Below are 18,512 nucleotides of genomic sequence, written 5' to 3' on the forward strand. Positions count from 1 at the left end.
CAACGGAGCTAAGACTTATCACACATCTGCCCACCTTTATTCAAATGAAGCTCCATCCGATCTGACAGCTCAGGCATGGTCAGTTTCGTCCAGAACAACTTAGAAACTTGGAACCTAAGCCTGTAAATCCTTAATCATTTGATCAATCCCATTGAAGACAATGGGACTATTTGCAGGACTATGGACCCCTTTTGTGAACTGATAACAGTTTCAGGAGTCTGTTCCTAAAAAGGAAGTTGAAACCCCCATTGAAATGCAATGTTGGGGTACAATACCATAAAGCAGTTTAGGATACAGTTCTACTTAAAATTTGTCCTTTAATAAGTCGTACATATGCTGAAATGGCTCCTCACCCAACTCCCATATAAACAAATTGAATACTACATATTTGGGGGGCGGGGGAGTGAGAAGTTATGCATGTTGATGTTTGTATATACAAAGGGGGGTCTCGGAGGGGACGGGGAGAGCATGGGGTCCCCCGGCTGGGGGCAGGGGAGAGAGGAGTCACATGTTTCAGAGTAACAGCTGTGTAAGTCTGTATTCGCAAAAAGAAAAGGAGTACTTGTGGCACCTTAGAGACTAACCAATTTATTTGAGCATAAGCTTTCGTGAGCTACAGCTCACTTCATCGGATGCATCTCCATCAGAAACATGGAGGCTCACGTCGGGAGGTCACATGACCCCCTCCCTTGTGTCCCTCCCATGAGTGCAGTACCAGCAAGAAATTATTTCTACTTGCACCATTGGTAAGAGCCCAGGCTGACTCTGTAGTGAAGACAAGGCCTGGTCTACACCTAAAAATTAGATCAACCTAGCTATATCACTCAGGGCTGTGAAATATTTTACACCCCATGCAACATAGATAGGTTGACCTAACCCCCACAGTAGACATGGGTAGGTCAATGGTGTCAGCTTAGAGGACTCCTCTGACAAGAAAACTTAGAGATGAAGAACAAGAGCCGCTGACCACAACTGACAGGACAAGGAGGAGGAGGAATATGGAATGAAAAAGCATGAAGCCTTTCTTTTTTATTTTAAAAAAGAAAACAGTTTTCTTTCACTCTCTTCCTCTTGTTCTGGAGATACTCCCAGAGTGTTATTCTCTTAATCATGCATTTGTCAGTTTCCTCCTTCTCTGAATGAACTCTCCCTCCTCAGATGAGGAAGGGGCAGTCAAGCTTGCTCTTGTGCTTTTTGGCCATTTTACTCTTTTGCTTAGAGACCCCTCCCCCAATACCCTCTTTCCTCCCCTCCCTCTACCTCCCCACAAGGCGTTCCATTATATCCAGTCAAATTGCACAGGAGACTAACTCAGTGAATCTCAACCTATTTACCATTGTGGGCCGCATATGCAGCTCTCTGTATGTGTTATATGGGACACACACACACACACACTACTTGTATGGCCCTGAGGATGCTACATGGGCTGCAGCTGTGTGCTGATTGGGCCGCAGGTTGAGAACCACTGCTCTAACCTATTGATGTCCATCTACTGGCAGAGGGGGCTATGAATCTGTCAATACTGCCCCTAAATGTGTGGGTACATCGTGCTGAATCTGCTATTGACTGCATTTTGAGCTGGTAAAATTCCAGCATATGTGCATTAAGCTGACAGCAACCATTTCATTAAAGGAGAGGGAATGGGTGTATTAAGATCACCCTCAATTTTGTTATCCCCTTTGAAGTGCTTGGTAGTGTTTCCATGCCAGTCAGATCCTTGAAAGAGCTGCAGCAGATGACATCTTTTTCCTTAGTAGGTCATCATCAGCCTGCTCTCAAGAAGTTGCCATTGTCCATTTACCTGCAAAGGGTATGCGGGACCACGCCTTCCTCTGTTTGTCAATGTCTAAATCAGATATTGTTAAATATTAAATTGAGGTTTCAGTTTGTAAACAAGAACTCCATTGTTTCCTTAACACAAGGCTGTTGCAAATGTTACAGTGCCTTGGATTTTGACTCAACCTTCTCAGATCCGTCCATGTTATCCATTTTACAGAACTACGGACTGACAATCTCCTTACTCTACCACAAGGAGAGTTTTTTCCTAAATGCTAATAGTGCTCTGAACACAAGAGAGCAAATGTTAACAAAACAAACACTTACTTGCTGATGTTTCAAAAATTAGCATAACAGAAAGGTAGAAGTACTTTAAATTCACTGTTGTTCCACTTCTATGGACAGAGCATTGGGATGGGAATAGGAAAGACAGGTTGTCAAAGATGGGAAACTGCTACAGTCTTAAAGGTGATCTGAAAACAGGGGGGGGGGGGGGAGAATGGAGGGGAGTAATTGCATTTTTTTTACATTATGTGTTTCTGCAGGATGTATAAAAATTACCTGACTGGTCTTCCAACAAAAGCATGGAAGAGAACTATTGTTTTTTTAAACCTTACAGATGTCAGGAATGTCACATCTGATCTTCCCTGGTTTTGGCAGAGTACTTCTTGCAGGTCAACCCAAGAATTAACCATAGTTTCCAAAACAGTGCTCAGCTGAGCTTACTTCTGTTTACTCTCACTGATATCAGCACCAGTTCAGCTTGTGCACAAAAGATTCAGCACCATTTATTCACCTATCTATAGCCTTGTGTACAGTAAAACCTTGTCTACACTAGGGAAGTTCTTGGGGAAAAAATTGGAAGTACTAAAGGAATCAGCCAGTGGCCACTGGCATCATTTTCAGCATCATGCCATCTAACTCAGCTCATAACAAGACCAATTAAATGGTGCTGAAAATGGTGTCAGAAACCAACAGGCTGATTACGTTAGCACTCCCAGTGTCGAAAGAGGTAAAACTGAACCACTGTTAGCATGAATGGTGAAATTTTCAAGAAATTCTCTGGCACAGAAAATGCCTCAGTATATAAGGATATGTCTACACTGGCAGAGTTATTGCGCAGCTCAGAGAACGCTGAAGGGAAACCGCTGTTGTGTGTTCACACTGTCAGCTGCAATAGCGTGTTCACAGGTGCAGCAGTATTCGGAGCGGTACACCCCGGGCAGCTATCCCACAAAGCATCTCTTCCTCTTCTGCCGCTAAGAGTTGTGGGGAGGCGGAGGGGGTCACGGGACATACTGGGTCTTGTCCCAATGCCCCGTGATGCATCGCTTCGCATCCCAGCAATCCCTGTGCTTCCGTCCACATTTGGCGCCATCTTTCAACCGTTTGTGTACTGCACGCTCTGCCCCTTCGGACTGCAGGAACGGATCCCGCACTGTTGATCAATATGCTGCTCACTCTAACACATCACAAGTGGCAGTGGAATTATTCCTTAAACTACAAAGGCAAGAGGAGTTCGACATTGATCTTGCCACATGTAGTAGCTATGACACAAGATTGCTTGTGGCATTCACGGAGGTGCTGACCACAGTGGAACACTGCTTTTGGGCTTAGGAAACAAGCACCGAGTGGTGGGATCACATCGTCATGCACGTCTGGGATGATGAGCAGTGGCTGCAGAACTTTCAGATGAGGAAAGCCACATTCATGAGACTGTGATGAGCTCACCCCAGCCCTGCAGCGCAAGGTCACGAGAATGAGAGCTGCCCTGTCGTTGGAGAAGCGCGTGGCGACTGCAGTGTGGGAACTGGCTACTCCAGACTGCTATTGATCGGTTGCTAACCAGTTCAGAATGGGAAAGTCGACCGTTGGACTCATGTTGATGGAAGTGTGCAGGGCCATTAATCACATCCTGCTCCGAAAGACCGTAACTCTGGGCAACGTGCGTGACACTGTGGATGGCTCTGCACAAATGGGTTTCCCTAACTGCGGAGGAGTGATAGATGACAAGTATATTCCAATTCTGGCACCAGACAACCTAGCCACCGAGTACATTAATCAGAAAGGGTATTTCTCAATGGTTCTCCAGGCACTTGTGGATCACCATGGGCATTTCACAGACATTAACGCAGGCTGGTCTGCAAAGGTGAATGACGCAAGCATCTTTCGGAACACTGGCCTCTTCAGGAAGCTGCAAGCAGGGACTCTCTTCCCAGACCAGAAGATCACAATAGGGGAAGTCAAAATGCCCACTGTGACCCTGAGAGATCAAGTCTACCCCTTAATGCCGTGGCTTATGAAGCCATACACAGGACACCTTGACAGCAGCAAGGAGTGGTTCAACAACAGGCTTAGCGAGTGCAGAATGACAGGTTTCAGAGTAACAGCCGTGTTAGTCTATATTCGCAAAAAGAAAAGGAGGACTTGTGGCACCTTAGAGACTAACCAATTTATCTGAGCATAAGCTTTCGTGAGCTACAGCTCACTTCTACACTTTCCACAGTATGCATCCAATGAAGATCTTTTTATATACACACAAAGCATGAAAAAATACCTCCTCCCACCCCACTCTCCTGCTGGTAATAGCTTATCTAAAGTGATCACTCTCCTTACAATGTGTATGATAATCAAGTTGGGCCATTTCCAGCACAAATCCAGGTTTTCTCACCCCACCCCCCACACACACAAACCCAGTAGGAGAGTGTGTTTGTGTGGGGGGGGGGGGTGAGAAAACCTGGATTTGTGCTGAAAATGGCCCAACTTGATTATCATACACATTGTAAAGAGAGTGATCACTTTAGATAAGCTATTACCAGCAGGAGAGTGGGGTGGGAGGAAGTATTTTTTCATGCTTTGTGTGTATATAAAAAGATCTTCTACACTTTCCACAGTATGCATCCGATGAAGTGAGCTGTAGCTCACGAAAGCTTATGCTCAAATAAATTGGTTAGTCTCTAAGGTGCCACAAGTACTCCTTTTCTTTTTGCGAGTGCAGAATGGCTGTTGAGTGTGCGTTTGGCCTTTTAAAGGCTCGCTGGCGCTGTCTATATGGGAGGCTGACCTGGCTGACGACAATATTCTTATGCTTATAGCCGCGCGCTGTACACGACATAATATTTGTGAAGGGAAGGGTGAAAGCTTCACTCGGTGCTGGACTGCTAACGCTCAGCACCTGGAGGCTGAAATTGAACAGCCAGAGACCAGGACTATTAGAGGGGTGCAGCACAGGCCCATAAGGATCAGAGATGCCTTGAGACAGCAATTTGAAGCTGAAAGCCACTAATATTTGTTGCTATGCTTGGGAGTGCAGTGCTTGTAAAGCTAGGAGGTGATTGTGATTGGTGCAGACGATGCACTATGAAGGTGTAAGAAAACTGCCTGTTTTGCAGGGCTCTGTTTGCTTTCAACTAATGGAATAAAAGTTGCTTTCAAACCAAAACAGTTCTTTTATTAAAAAACAACAACCGGAGGAGAAAGAAAAACAAAAAAAATTATCAGTACTGAGGGGAACGGGGGAAGACAGAGTCCAAGGAGGAGGTGAGGTCCTGGAACGGTTAAATATTTGTGTATGTTCAGGTATCATATCCAATCTTCTCCTTTGGAGTACAGTGCAGCGGGTACTGTACTTCAGCAGGGCTAAACTGCAGAGGGACGAGTGTTGAGTGCAGTGGGTACTGGGAGTCCGTAGGGCTGGACTGTGACGGGGCAGGAGTAGAATGCAGCGGGTACAGACTGGGGCCAGGAGGTTGTAAGAGTGCGTTGGCAGTGTCTGGGGAGTGCATGGGAAAAAGTTTTGCGACAGCAGCTGCAGTGGAGGGCAGGCATGGAGCTGCTCGGTTTGAAGAGCTAGTATCGCCTGGAGCGTGTCCGCTTGGCGCTCCATAACGTCTAAGAGCTACTCCGTGGCTTCATTCTGACACGCTGCGTTCTTGTTTCAGTCCCTCTTCTCGCTGTCTACACTGTCTCTCTCTTCTTGCTTTCTACACTGGCACCGCAGCACTGTACCCCCAGCACAAAAAGCTGTACACCTCTCATCAGGTTGGGGGTTTGTTTAGTTTTGTTTTTTTTAAAACAGCGCTGCAACTGTGCAGTTTCTGCGCACTAAGTGGCGGGCAGTGTGTACACCTCGGGATTTACAGCGCAGAAAGCTGCCCTACTGCGCAAAAACTTGCCAGTGTAGACAGAGACTGTGTGGGCCACATCCTGAGCTCCCACATCTTAACTGAATAGCGTGTTAAATCTTTAAAGGTGACATCCAATACTTTTTTTGAATTTTTAACAGCTCTTATATGTAAGCATGTATGTTTTTAAATCCCTCTAATATTTTTAAATACTTTTCTTCTGACTTTCATTCCTCCTTGATGTTTGCCTTTTTGACACACCCCTATACACTTAGCAGCTCTATAAACTGTTTTCTGTGAAACAGTGACATTACAAATGCCATGAATATGTTAATCACCAAGCTGTAATGAGTTTTTTCCTCTCCCCTGCCCTCTAGGCTGGGAGCAGCAATATAACAGCTTTACTCAAAACAATTTAGCAACCTGTAAGTAAAGAGGTGTGATTGAGATGGGAATGCTATTACATCTGCTTAGCATGCAAACAGTGGTTGTGTCAGCAGGGGGTGGAGCTTAAATCCCTCCTATTTGGGTATTCCATGAAGAGAAATCGATGCAAGAGTCACTATTTTTAATAAAAAATAATTAAAACAGAGGTTTCAACAAAAATACAGCAGAGGTTGATCTTCATGAACCTCATGCATTTAACATAGTCTCTCTCATGTTTATTAGGCACTGAAGTTAAAAAGGGGCTTTAAGATTTGGGGTTGTTTTTTTTTTGAAGAGTCAAAACAAAAGCCCTGGAGTATACTTAAAAGTTTTACTGGTACAATTATGTCAGTTAGGATTGATTTTTTTAAGCCAATATGGTTATACTTGTAAAAGTCCTAGGGCAGTGGTTCTCAAAATACTGGTGACCCCTTTCACATAGCACACCTCTGAGTGCGACCCCCTCTTATAAATCAAAAACACTTGTTTATATATTTAACACCATTATAAATGCTGGAGGTAAAGCGGGGTTTGAGGTGGAGGCTGACAGCTCACGACCCGCCATGTAATAACCTCACAACCCCCTGAGGGGTCCCGACCCCCAGCTTGAGAACCCCTGTCCTACGGTGAATACAACTATACTGCTATAAAGAGGACACATTGGTAAAGTTATTCCCCTTCCCTTATAGGAATAAAGAAAAGGAGTACTTGTGGCACCTTAGAGACTAACCAATTTATTTGAGCATAAGCTTTCGTGAGCTACAGCTCACTTCATCGGATGCATACTGTGGAAAGTGTAGAAGATCTTTTTATACACACAAAGCATGAAAAAAATACCTCCCCCCACCCCACTCTCCTGCTGGTAATAGCTTATCTAAAGTGACCACTCTCCTTACAATGTGTATGATAATCAAGGTGGGCCATTTCCAGCACAAATCCAGGGTTTAACAAGAACGTCGGGGGGGGGGGGGGGGGGGAGGGGGGGGGGGGGAGGAGGGAGGAAAAAACAAGGGGAAATAGGTTACCTTGCATAATGACTTACCCGCTCCCAGTCTCTATTCAAGCCTAAGTTAATTGTATCCAATTTGCAAATGAATTCCAATTCAGCAGTCTCTCGCTGGAGTCTGGATTTGAAGTTTTTTTTGTTGTAATATCGCAACTTTCATGTCTGTAATAGCCCAACTTGATTATCATACACATTGTAAGGAGAGTGATCACTTTAGATAAGCTATTACCAGCAAGAGAGTGGGGTGGGGGGAGGTATTTTTTCATGCTTTGTGTGTATAAAAAGATCTTCTACACTTTCCACAGTATGCATCCTATGAAGTGAGCTGTAGCTCACGAAAGCTTATGCTCAAATAAATTGGTTAGTCTCTAAGGTGCCACAAGTACTCCTTTTCTTTTTGTGAATACAGACTAACACGGCTGTTACTCTGAAACCTGTCCTTATAGGAATAGCTATGCCAGTATAAAGCTCCTTTATACCACTATAACTGCATTCACACGGGGTGGGGGGGGGGGGGTGTGCACTGCTTTAACTATAGTGTCCAGTTACAGTACAGACTTCTAGGGTAGACAAAAGCCCTAACTGAAAATCCTTTTCCCTCCCAACTGGTAGACTTTCAGTCTCTGAATTTTTAATGTTAAAAATCCCCCAAAATATTTCATGTATGCAGTACTGTCATAGAAAACAGCACAAGGCTTCCCTTCCCTATCCTCCATTTTTAAAAGAAGAAAGAAACCCCTTCATAGAAAAGTTAGTGAATATGATTTCAGGAGAATAAAAAAGGACTGCAGAAGAATCATAAACTTTGCAAACAGACCACGAAAGGTTAAAAGAAGACTGGCTGAACTATCCTGTAGCATTCAAACCAGTTTGTACGTTTAGATATATAGAACAAAATCCATTGCTGAATTCAGAATACTATTATTTTAGAAATTTTGATTAGCTATCCAAGATAATGACAAGGCCCCAATCCAGCAAAGTACTTACCTTTAAGCATTTGAGTAGTCCCCAGTCAACAGGACTACTCATATCCTTAAGTTAAGCATATGCTTAAGCATTCTAATGGATCGGGGTCATAAACTGAAAAGTATTTCAAAAACACATAAAAATAGATATTAAAAGCAGCCCATAAAACAATCCTACTCTAGATCCTTCAAAAATCTAACTGCTTGCAACACAGAAGTATAGAATTACCACCAGGCAGTGTATTTCTTAATATTATGCATGCCAAATTATACGACATGCTCTGACTTTTGAAAGCAAGCGTAAAATGCTTTCTTGAAGGCATAGTAAATTCATATCTTCATGAAATTAAAACAGTTAAACTATAGCTACTGTTAACTGGAAGATGAAGGACACAAAACTCCTAATTATACTTTTCAGTCTGCTTACCTGAACCAGTTATGCTAAGAAATCATTTTAACCATCAATTGAAAATGGCATTTTCAATTTATTGAAATTGAATTGAATTCCCAATACTTCATAAATTAGTCAATTTGCAAATTTTAAAAATTACACACAAATATCTGCTCGTTGATGATACGTAGACAGTTCTCTGCAGTGGAGCAGTTAAAAAATGATTTTGCCCAATCCTTCTCTTAATTTTAAAAATTCAATACATTCTGGTGTGTTCCAAACTTTTAAACAATCACAGAAAGGTTTACAACTTCAATTCCAATGCAATCGTAATTCTGAAAAAAAGGCAGAAATCAATTTAAGAATATTTGCATATTTCATGCTCATACCAAATTTATGGAAGAACTTAAGCACAAAAAATAACTCTCATTAAGGTGCTAGCCTAGTAAAAAGATTTATAATGTTGATAAAACAGTTCGTCTTCCTTTGCAAAAAGTGCCCCAAAAAAGTGGGCTGCACCATTATAAAGTTTACAGCAATGAAAACTAACAACCTTCTGGATCTTTTGAGCAGCACGCAGCTATCATATGTATTAAAACAGATGGGAGTACACTACAGAGATTCTCGGAAGTAATGGTTAAAGTGTTAACTAATGATTTCTGGTCTACATTTGTACCGTCCTAATGAGAAAGGTACCTGGCACCTACTTCACTATTAATCTACCAACATACCAACTAAGGCATTATCTTTACTTTCTGGGAAATGCACTACAGGGTTGGTAAACTGAACGTTTAACTTATGTGAACTTTGCACAACAGCAAAAATTAGTTGTTTCTGACCCCCACAACAAATGCTTCAAAGCCTTTTAAAAAATCAGTGCATGAAACACAGCACTGGTTAGCAATCATAAAATAGGCCAGTGCATGCTTTAGGAGGAAAATATTTCAGTAAATAAGAGAACAGATGTCAGTTGCATACTTCCAACTGGTTATTATGCAGAGAACATTTTTTTAAATGATGGAATACCTGGACACCGGTCCTTTTAAGCCTCACAAAAATTCTATTAGTCTCACTTGATGGGTAGGTGTAAGATTCATACATCTCACCCTCTTCCCAAACAGCCATTCCTATTCACACTCCTGCAATATCACAAGCTGGTGAAGTGCTTTGCTGATTAATTAGGTATCTGAATAATTAAAAGCTTTAAAGCTTTGGATTTCAAGTAATTATTTCACTGCTTTCCTTTACATATATTCCAATGACAGATCACCTTCTCCATAGACATTTAATAGAGAATAAGGCCATATTAAAAGTACTCAGTGAGCTGTAGCTCACGAAAGCTTATGCTCAAATAAATTCGTTAGTCTCTAAGGTGCCACAAGTACTCCTTTTCTTTTTGCGAATACAAACTAACACGGCTGCTACTCTGAAACCTGTCATTATAAGTACTGTTATACTCATGTTTAGAAGTGAAAATCAGGATTAATGAATGGCCTAACTTTATATTTTAAAATTATTTTGACATTAATTTTATATGCTTAGAGTCCACCAACCTACCCTCTCCTATTTCTGCCTTCTTGTTGGTACAAGCCTTGCCCCTGCCCAGACAGCGTTGAACATTAAGGGAGAAAAAAACTGGGGCAATAGAAGCTGCCTGGAGAATCACTGCTGCTTCAAACAGTAGCATCCTTAAGAAAATAAGGATAAAGACAAAGCTTCTGTTCACCCAGGTGCTAGCTGATGCTGCTTTTGCCCAGCTAATGACATACACAACTGTGTGAATCAGGGCAGGCTTTCTACCTGCAAAAGAAAGAAATTAGAATGTGTCACTATGCATGTGTCTGAGGGAGGACGATAGACAATATAAAGACATAAAATTAGGATAAAAATATTAAAGATCAAGAATGGCTAAGTACTGGCCCTAAGAGCAATAACTCAAAAAACAAAGTTCAGCCACACCATGTAGTGTGCTTTTAGACATTTCTTGAAGACTTCCAAGGTAGAAAATGTGAACAGATTAAGAACTGATTCAAGAAGAAAGAAGCCACCTCAGATATCACACTATTAAAATTTGGGAGACAAAAATCTGAAAGGAAGCCATCTTTAAAACACACTGGTTTGCCCTTCCTCACTGAATAGAAGAACTGCATAAATAAATTACTTGGAATTTTTAGTATTATATCTCTTGCAAATGAAGGTCTCATTTGTGAATTGTGCAATCCATACTCAAGCTGGTGAGCAATTACTCAGGTGAGTAGTCCCACAGAGGTTAAAAGAACTGTTTGTGAGAGTAATTGCTCACCAGCAGGAGTAAGGGTTGCACAATTAAGATAAAAGTTATTAAGTTACAAAACAAACTCAGAGTGGGACAAATTGCAATTGACAAAAACACAGATAACAAATAGTAAATGAGACATTTTTATTTAAGTGTGCAGAAGTGGTTTAACCAGGCAGGTTTAACAGCTGTACTAAGATTATACAGTTCTCTGCAAAGATCCTACTTAAAATTTTGTTTGTTCTAACACTATAGCACTTGTAAATGTTCAGAAAACTACACAACTGACCATAAATCTCAAAATTAAGATTTCTAATGCAGTACAGAAACAAGAAGAATTTAAATATGATTATATGTCATCCTTGATGCTATTTTAGGCTAATACAGATACACACTCTGAAAGACTTCTCTATGATTTGTTGTAACTAACAGCCAAACAGAACAGGCCCAAGAGACATAAACTCTCTGATTTTCCTTTTTATGTTCAGCTTCCAAAACACTTAAGACTGATAACTTAGTTTTAGAAACCACTACATTATGTAAGAGAATATCTGGAGAACTTGGAGAAAAGCTTATCAGGTCAAAATGAGGAGTAGGGTCATGAAGTAATTAGGTGAATTAAATGTTTGGGGGCAATTTCTTCAGACCTAAAAGATGGAGATATATCATCTACTCCAAGATCCTCAGGCCCCATGTCTATCTTTATACAGTCACTTCTAGAATCACACGCATGGTAAAAATGACCCTGCATTTAACTATCACCACAGTGGACTCATAACAATGCAAACTGACTTTCAGATTTACCAACCTGATGGAAGAAAAAATGCAACATCTTAGGGAGGTGCCTAGCACACTTTTGAGTGCAGTAAAATGATAAAGAGAACCTAAGGCAATCTAACAAAAGAGTTTTGAGAGTTTCTAACAATGAATGCGTGAATATAAAAAAAACAAATATTGTGCTACAGGCTAGAAAAATTAAACATCAGCCCTTAATGTGCAGCTAAGTAGACTTATTGTAGGGTACCATAAGAGAGGATTTCTGTCAAGACTTTGGATCTAGATGTTTAGGGTGATGAAGTTTACAGGAAGAGGAAAAAGCATACCAGAACTCACTCAGGTGTCAAACATTAATACAATTCAAAAATATATATGTATCCAATTGTACAAGATGTAGTATGATTGTGGAGGCCAAAGTAGAAGAAGGAATAGGAGATCTTGAACAAAGACAATAAAAACTTTTTGTACCCTACTGTCTGTCTGGGAGTTGATTCAACTCAAGAACTCCCCCTACAGTTTGGCTTCTGGAACAAAGCCATCCTATACTTACTATGCTTTGCAACATTCTGTATTTATTAAAATAAACCTACATTTCAGGGGACTCAGCAACTGCAGGCAACTCTAATAAAGCTAACTACAAACGCAGCTTTGGGAGCACAGAAAGGAGCAGCTGACAATCTACAGGGAGAATAGTGCAACATCAGAGGAAGAAGTCTGATACGGGAATTGAGACCAACAAATATTAAGCAGCTCAAGGAAAACAGATGATATATTTCTAAAACTTGAGAAGATTTATTTTGATGAAAACAAGATTTTATATATCTAGGAAAATGAACTTTCTTAGACTTTGGACTATTCAGCTCTAAGTGCCCAGCACCACCAGGAAGCTAGGATGCTATTAGAAGGGATCCAGGGAATATTGCTTGAGAGACTTAACTAGTTCGAACTGTTTATGCTTTTAATATATTACATAATATTTAGAAGGAAATCCTCACAATCTGGGGCATGTATTATATGGGTAATAAATTGATATGTACGTTTGACAAGTATCTTTCCACATAAAAATACTGTAAAAGTGGACTACAATCAAAATTAAAATATTACTGAATCCGAGACTGCAAGCAATCTGGAAACACACAAAAATAGTTCGTAACATCAATTTGTTTCTATTTACCAGGGCCCCAATCATGCAAACACTCATATATGTGTTTCACTTTACATGTGAGTAAATTTGAGCACATATGAGAGTTTGTAGGATCACAGCTCAGAAACGTGAGTTACTTACATTTAAAGGGAAACCACTTGAAATGTAATAAATTTCAAAACATGGTGTTAAAAGTAGTTATAGGTATTACACATGCCTAAGTACTCACATCAGTGTTTATGATTTTACAAAATCACATTTACCTATTATTTGTAATGTTCTCTCACCAGTTGATGTGTGAAAAATCAGTACTAACAAGAGGAAAATAGCTAAATGCTATGCGGCAAAAATTAAACTGACCATACACACAGTGCTGCCAAATGCACAAAGTGAACCCACTGAAAAGATAGAGAATTTTTCCCTCTAATCTTTCAGTTATGCTTCTCGAAGCTTGTCTATACATGGAGTTATTCAGGAATAGCTAATGCACTTCAAAAATTCACAACCTACTTTAATCCAAATTACCTTTCAAATGTAGACAAACCCTAAGGAGTTACTTGTAACACTAGTAGGCAAAAAGAAAAGGAGTACTTGTGGCACCTTAGAGACTAACCAATTTATTTGAGCATGAGCTTTCGTGAGCTACAGCTCACTTCATCGGATGCTGGTATAAGATTGCTTTCATGCATCCGATGAAGTGAGCTGTAGCTCACGAAAGCTCATGCTCAAATAAATTGGTTAGTCTCTAAGGTGCCACAAGTACTCCTTTTCTTTTTGCGAATACAGACTAACACGGCTGTTACTCTGAAACTAGTAGGCAAAATATTTTCAGACTTTGAAGCATAATTTTTTTTTAAGTTGGTGCTCTTTTTAAAAGCAAAAGTTGATAAACGTTTAAGCTTCAAGATATGGACAAAATACCAACATTTACATTTCTTTTATCAGTTTGTCATTTCAATAAATTGATAAACAACGTTTAAAAGGAGCTCTTTTACTTAGATCAGTCTTGTTGAGGAGAGCAGCTCAATGGATGGGTTGTAAAAGCCACCTTTCTAATGGAATTTTTAGCTAACTTTAGAAGTTTAGTTAATCTCACAATCTCTCCATTTATCAACACTTTAGAAACATTATCTAATACAGCCAACGAAAACCTAGATCTCTAAATCCAAAGTTACAACTGCAATAGTAAAATACCAGGACAAAATAGTTGGTGCTTGCGTATTTTTCACCCACGCTGCCCCCTTTGCTAATGGGCTCAATTTTTAAAACAGTGTTTTAGGGCAGGATTAAGAAAGCTGTGCTCATTGAATTCACATACTGTCTAACAAGTGCGTGGCTTGAAAAGATTTTTTTTCACAGAATAGGAAAAGCAATCTTATACCAGCAACCCAAAAATCATGAATTCTGGGAGTTTAAGTATACTATGCAGCACTCACTGATACTATAGCCCAATAAAAGGACATTATCAAAATTAGACCTATCCATTTTGTTTTACAAGAGCATGCACATTGTTCCTCTCCACTGTGCCTGTTGCATTCCTATGAACTGGCAAGGTACTGAAATATACTAAAATCCTGCTCTTTGAAGCACTTCAGGCAGCAGGATACCAATATATTTTGATACCTTGCCTGTCCACATCAAAACAAGGCAAAGCAGAAGATAGCATTACTGCACTCATACAAGCCAGACACCCTGGATTTTCTACTAGTGGGTCGGCCAAGAGAGTAGGTGGCATTCTGTAACTATGGTTTTGGAAGGCTGAAGGGTTATTGTTTTTTCTCTAGAGCATTATAACTTAACCTAAAAATCTTTATTAAATTACATTTGGGACCTAGCAAGCCTGGCAGTGACCATTATAAATCTTAACATTTGTTTTCATTTATCAGCATCTTTTAAAGTGGCTTAAAATAATCAGTCTTATCTCTGCTATGTAACACCACATAGGATATGATATGCCATATTAGTGTATGCTTCTATTTACTTTATTATATATCAGTCAGGCAAGTCACAGTTAGCAACAGTACCTACATATAGGTGCCAACTTCATCACAATGCTTTCCAGCTAGTATGAAATCTAGCTAACCTAGGGACATTCATATTTAGGGATAGTTTAAACCTTGGTAGCTTTGAAAATGTCAGTAAAATACTGATCTATACTTGAAAATTTGTCAGCCTGGTTTACCAATTGCTAAAACTTTTGACCGTTCACTGGTATATGTTAGTGCTCTTCTTTATGAAAAGCCAACGCAACAAACATTTAAGATCAAAAGAAATGAGGACATCTGAATTTGTTTGAAAATAATTTATTGAAAAATGAGTTGAAAACATAGCATTTAGAAAGGAGTGTAATGATAGTATCCCTCCATTCCAGAAAAAGTATTACAAAAGGTTTACCTTTTTCTATTTTGCCCAAACTAACCTGTAGTCTAAAAAAGGTAAAACTGCATGCAAAGTTTTACGTTTTACTGTGTTCTAACATTCCAATTTTCTAAAACCATGTTCGGCCATATTTTACGCCGTATAAAATCATCCAAAAGAAGCTCCATATTACCATAAAAGAAAAACATGTTTGGGCAGATAATCATTACGCAAAGCTCAAACGAAAAGAATCAGAATGACTAGCATCCTGAGCCAGAAGTCCCAGTTTACACAATTCATGATGTCTGCAATATATCTGAAGAGTCAGAGCAAATAGCGAGACTAAAATACAGTGTCTCTCTTTGCTGAAAATACAAAAATAATATCAGTTTCTCAAAGAGTTGAAAAGAAAACCACAAGTGTAACTAATTTTATACTTTATGTGACTAAGTGGAAAACACATAGCACGCTCTTGGTGCTACCAGAAACAAACCATCAATCAATCAAATCAATATCAAGCTAATATGCAATAATCCTTTATTTAAATGACAATAATAAGACTGAACATAGTTCAAGCACAATTAACTATGCACACTGACCACCTACAACTAATCTGCAGCAGCAAGTCCACCAAAACTGGAGGGGAAGAGGGGGGACAACACTCAACAGCTTCAATACCAGTCTGCCTAGAAAAACATTATACTGGTGCCCCATTTGATATTATCCATACATCTACTTCGGCAAACAAAATACAGTTTTCAAAACTTATGTCTAAAACTTGAGAATTTTTTTTAAAAAATGGAGTAAACTGCTGTGAAGTTAACCCAACAAAATTCAAGTGAAACCTGTAGCCAGGTAAATTTAAAACATGAAGTTGTGGCATATGCAGATGAAAACAGAGGCTCCAAACTTTAGTTTGGAGGTTTATGGTGAATCCCTTCAGGCAGTTTTTAATCAATACCAGAGTATACGTTACACCACAAAAGGGAAACTGTAAGAAAATAGGTTTCAGAGTAGCAGCCGTGTTAGTCTGTATTCGCAAAAAGAAAAGGAGAACTTGTGGCACCTTAGAGACTAACCAATTTATTTGAGCATGAGCTTTCGTGAGCTACAGCTCACTTCATCAGATGCATACCGTGGAAACTGCAGAAGACATTATATACACACAGAGACCATGAAACAATACCTCCTCCCACCCCACTGTCCTGCTGGTAATAGCTTATCTAAAGTGATCATCAAGTTGGGCCATTTCCAGCACAAATCCAGGTTTTCTCACCCTCCGCCCCCCCACACATAAGCTTTCGTGAGCTACAGCATCAGATGAAGTGAGCTGTAGCTCACGAAAGCTTATGCTCAAATAGATTTGTTAGTCTCTAAGGTGCCACAAGTTCTCCTTTTCTTTTTGTAAGAAAATAATTTCCCTGGTAATAAAGACTCTGGCTAATCCTAGAAATGCTTTTCCAAGTCTGAAATCTGTGATCACGGACTTCGCTGCCATGATGGGAACTAGTTGCTGTTACCATCCTAACAGAGACAACAATGGCTACTTAGAACCCAAAGGGCATTCATGACATTCAAACAAACCCTACAAATTACCCCCACAAACCGCAGACCTCCCTCAACACCAACACCCTCCCTCCCCCCCCCACACTCACACAATCCAGCCACACACTCTCCAGGCCCAGAGCTGCACACACAGTCACAGTCACACCCTTAGGCACCACCACTACCCTCCAGACACACACACAAAACACCAGCCTCCCCACAAACTACCCAAAACCTGCCCTCTTCAAATACACACCCATGCCCCCAACCTGCCCCCGGGAACACACTGAGCCCCTAACCTCCCCCAAGTCAGACACACCCCACAACCTCCTCCCTCCAAATACACCCCCCAATCCCCAGATCCCCCAAACTGCCCCGAACACCCTATACCCCCAAAACCAACCCCACTTCCAGATACACCCCCCAGCCTCTAATCCCCAGATTCCCCCATCCCCCCTCCGAACACCCCATACCCCCCAAACCTCCCCCCTCCACCTACCACCCCATGCCCCCCAAACCTCCCCCCTCCACCTACCACCCCTGCCCCCCAAACCTCCCCCCTCCACCTACCACCCCTGCCCCCCAAACCTCCCCCCTCCAAACACCCCGTAGCCCCCAAACCTCCCCCCTCCACCTACCACCCCCGCCCCCCAAACCTCCCCCTCCAAACACCCCGTACCCCCCCAAACCTCCCCCCTCCACCTACACACCCCCACCCCCCAATCCCCAGCTCCCCCCAACTGCCCCATCAAACACCCCGCACCTCCCCTTCAGCTACACAGCCCTGCCCCCCCTCCCGGACACACGTCCCTCAGCCCCCCCGCCAAGGCCGCTAAGCCCCCTGACCCCACCCTTCTCGGGGGTCCCCACCAGCCCCCCCGGAGCTGCCCCCATCCATCCCCCCGGGGGGCGGGGAGCTGCCCCCATGTCCGGGACAGCGCAGGGGACCTCCCCTCGGCGCCCGGCTCCCCACGGACCTGCTGCCGCCGCCTCCGCCGCGGGGCTGGGAGCGGGGCCCGGGGGTCTGGCTGCCCGGCCGCCGCCGCCGCCGCCTCTGGCTGGCTGTGACACCCACACGCACCGTCCAACATGGCGGCGGCTGCGGGGCGGGGGGGGGGGGGCAGAGGCGCCCGACTCCCGAGCGCGTCCCCGAGGCCACCCTCCCGGCGGGGGCGCGCGCGGGCGCGAGCGCGGAGAGCGAAAGGCGGAGCCGCCTGGCCCAGAACCGCCGCCTTGGCCCCGCCCCTCCCCGACCCCATCTGGGGGGAACGGATCCTCTCCCCTCTTTGGCGGGAGGGATGGAAATCACCGCTCCTCTCCCCCCTTTTTGGGGGGATCACAGACTCGCTCCCCTCTCTATGGGGGTGCATGGAAATCACAGCTCCTCTCCCCCTTTTTGTGGGGGGGGATCACAGAGTCGCTTCCCTCTCTATGGGGGTGCATGGAAATCACAGCTCCCCTCCCCCCTTTTTGGGGGGGGCGTGGAAATCACAGACTCTCCCCCCCTTGGGGGGGGGGGCGGGATTTGGAAATCCCAGCCCCTCTCCCTTCCCAGGGATCCCACTCTGTAAATTTACGGATTGGGCAGGGGGAACCCAATCATTTTGGGGACAGGCTTGGAAATCCGCCCCCCAACCCCAGCCCCAGCCAAGTGAGACCAGGGCAAATAACCAAGTCTCTCCTTCCTCAGGGCACCCACCTCTGATCTACCCCCACCCTAACCCC

The 18,512-nt window shown here is 42.5% G+C and overlaps 1 protein-coding gene across 1 annotated transcript in view; it reads right to left on the minus strand.

The window, feature by feature from the left end:
• The window catches only part of EPN2 (epsin 2), a 69,140-nt gene extending 51,264 nt beyond the window's left edge, over positions 1 to 17,876 (minus strand). Inside the window, exon 1 of the mRNA XM_077828706.1 lies at positions 17,765 to 17,876. The gene's annotated coding sequence lies outside the window, so the exon portion shown is untranslated. The remainder of the gene's footprint in view (positions 1 to 17,764) is intronic.
• Positions 17,877 to 18,512: the final 636 nt, after the last annotated feature.

The sequence above is a fragment of the Eretmochelys imbricata genome, chromosome 10 (assembly GCF_965152235.1).
Source record: "Eretmochelys imbricata isolate rEreImb1 chromosome 10, rEreImb1.hap1, whole genome shotgun sequence".
Lineage (NCBI taxonomy): Eukaryota > Metazoa > Chordata > Testudines > Cheloniidae > Eretmochelys > Eretmochelys imbricata.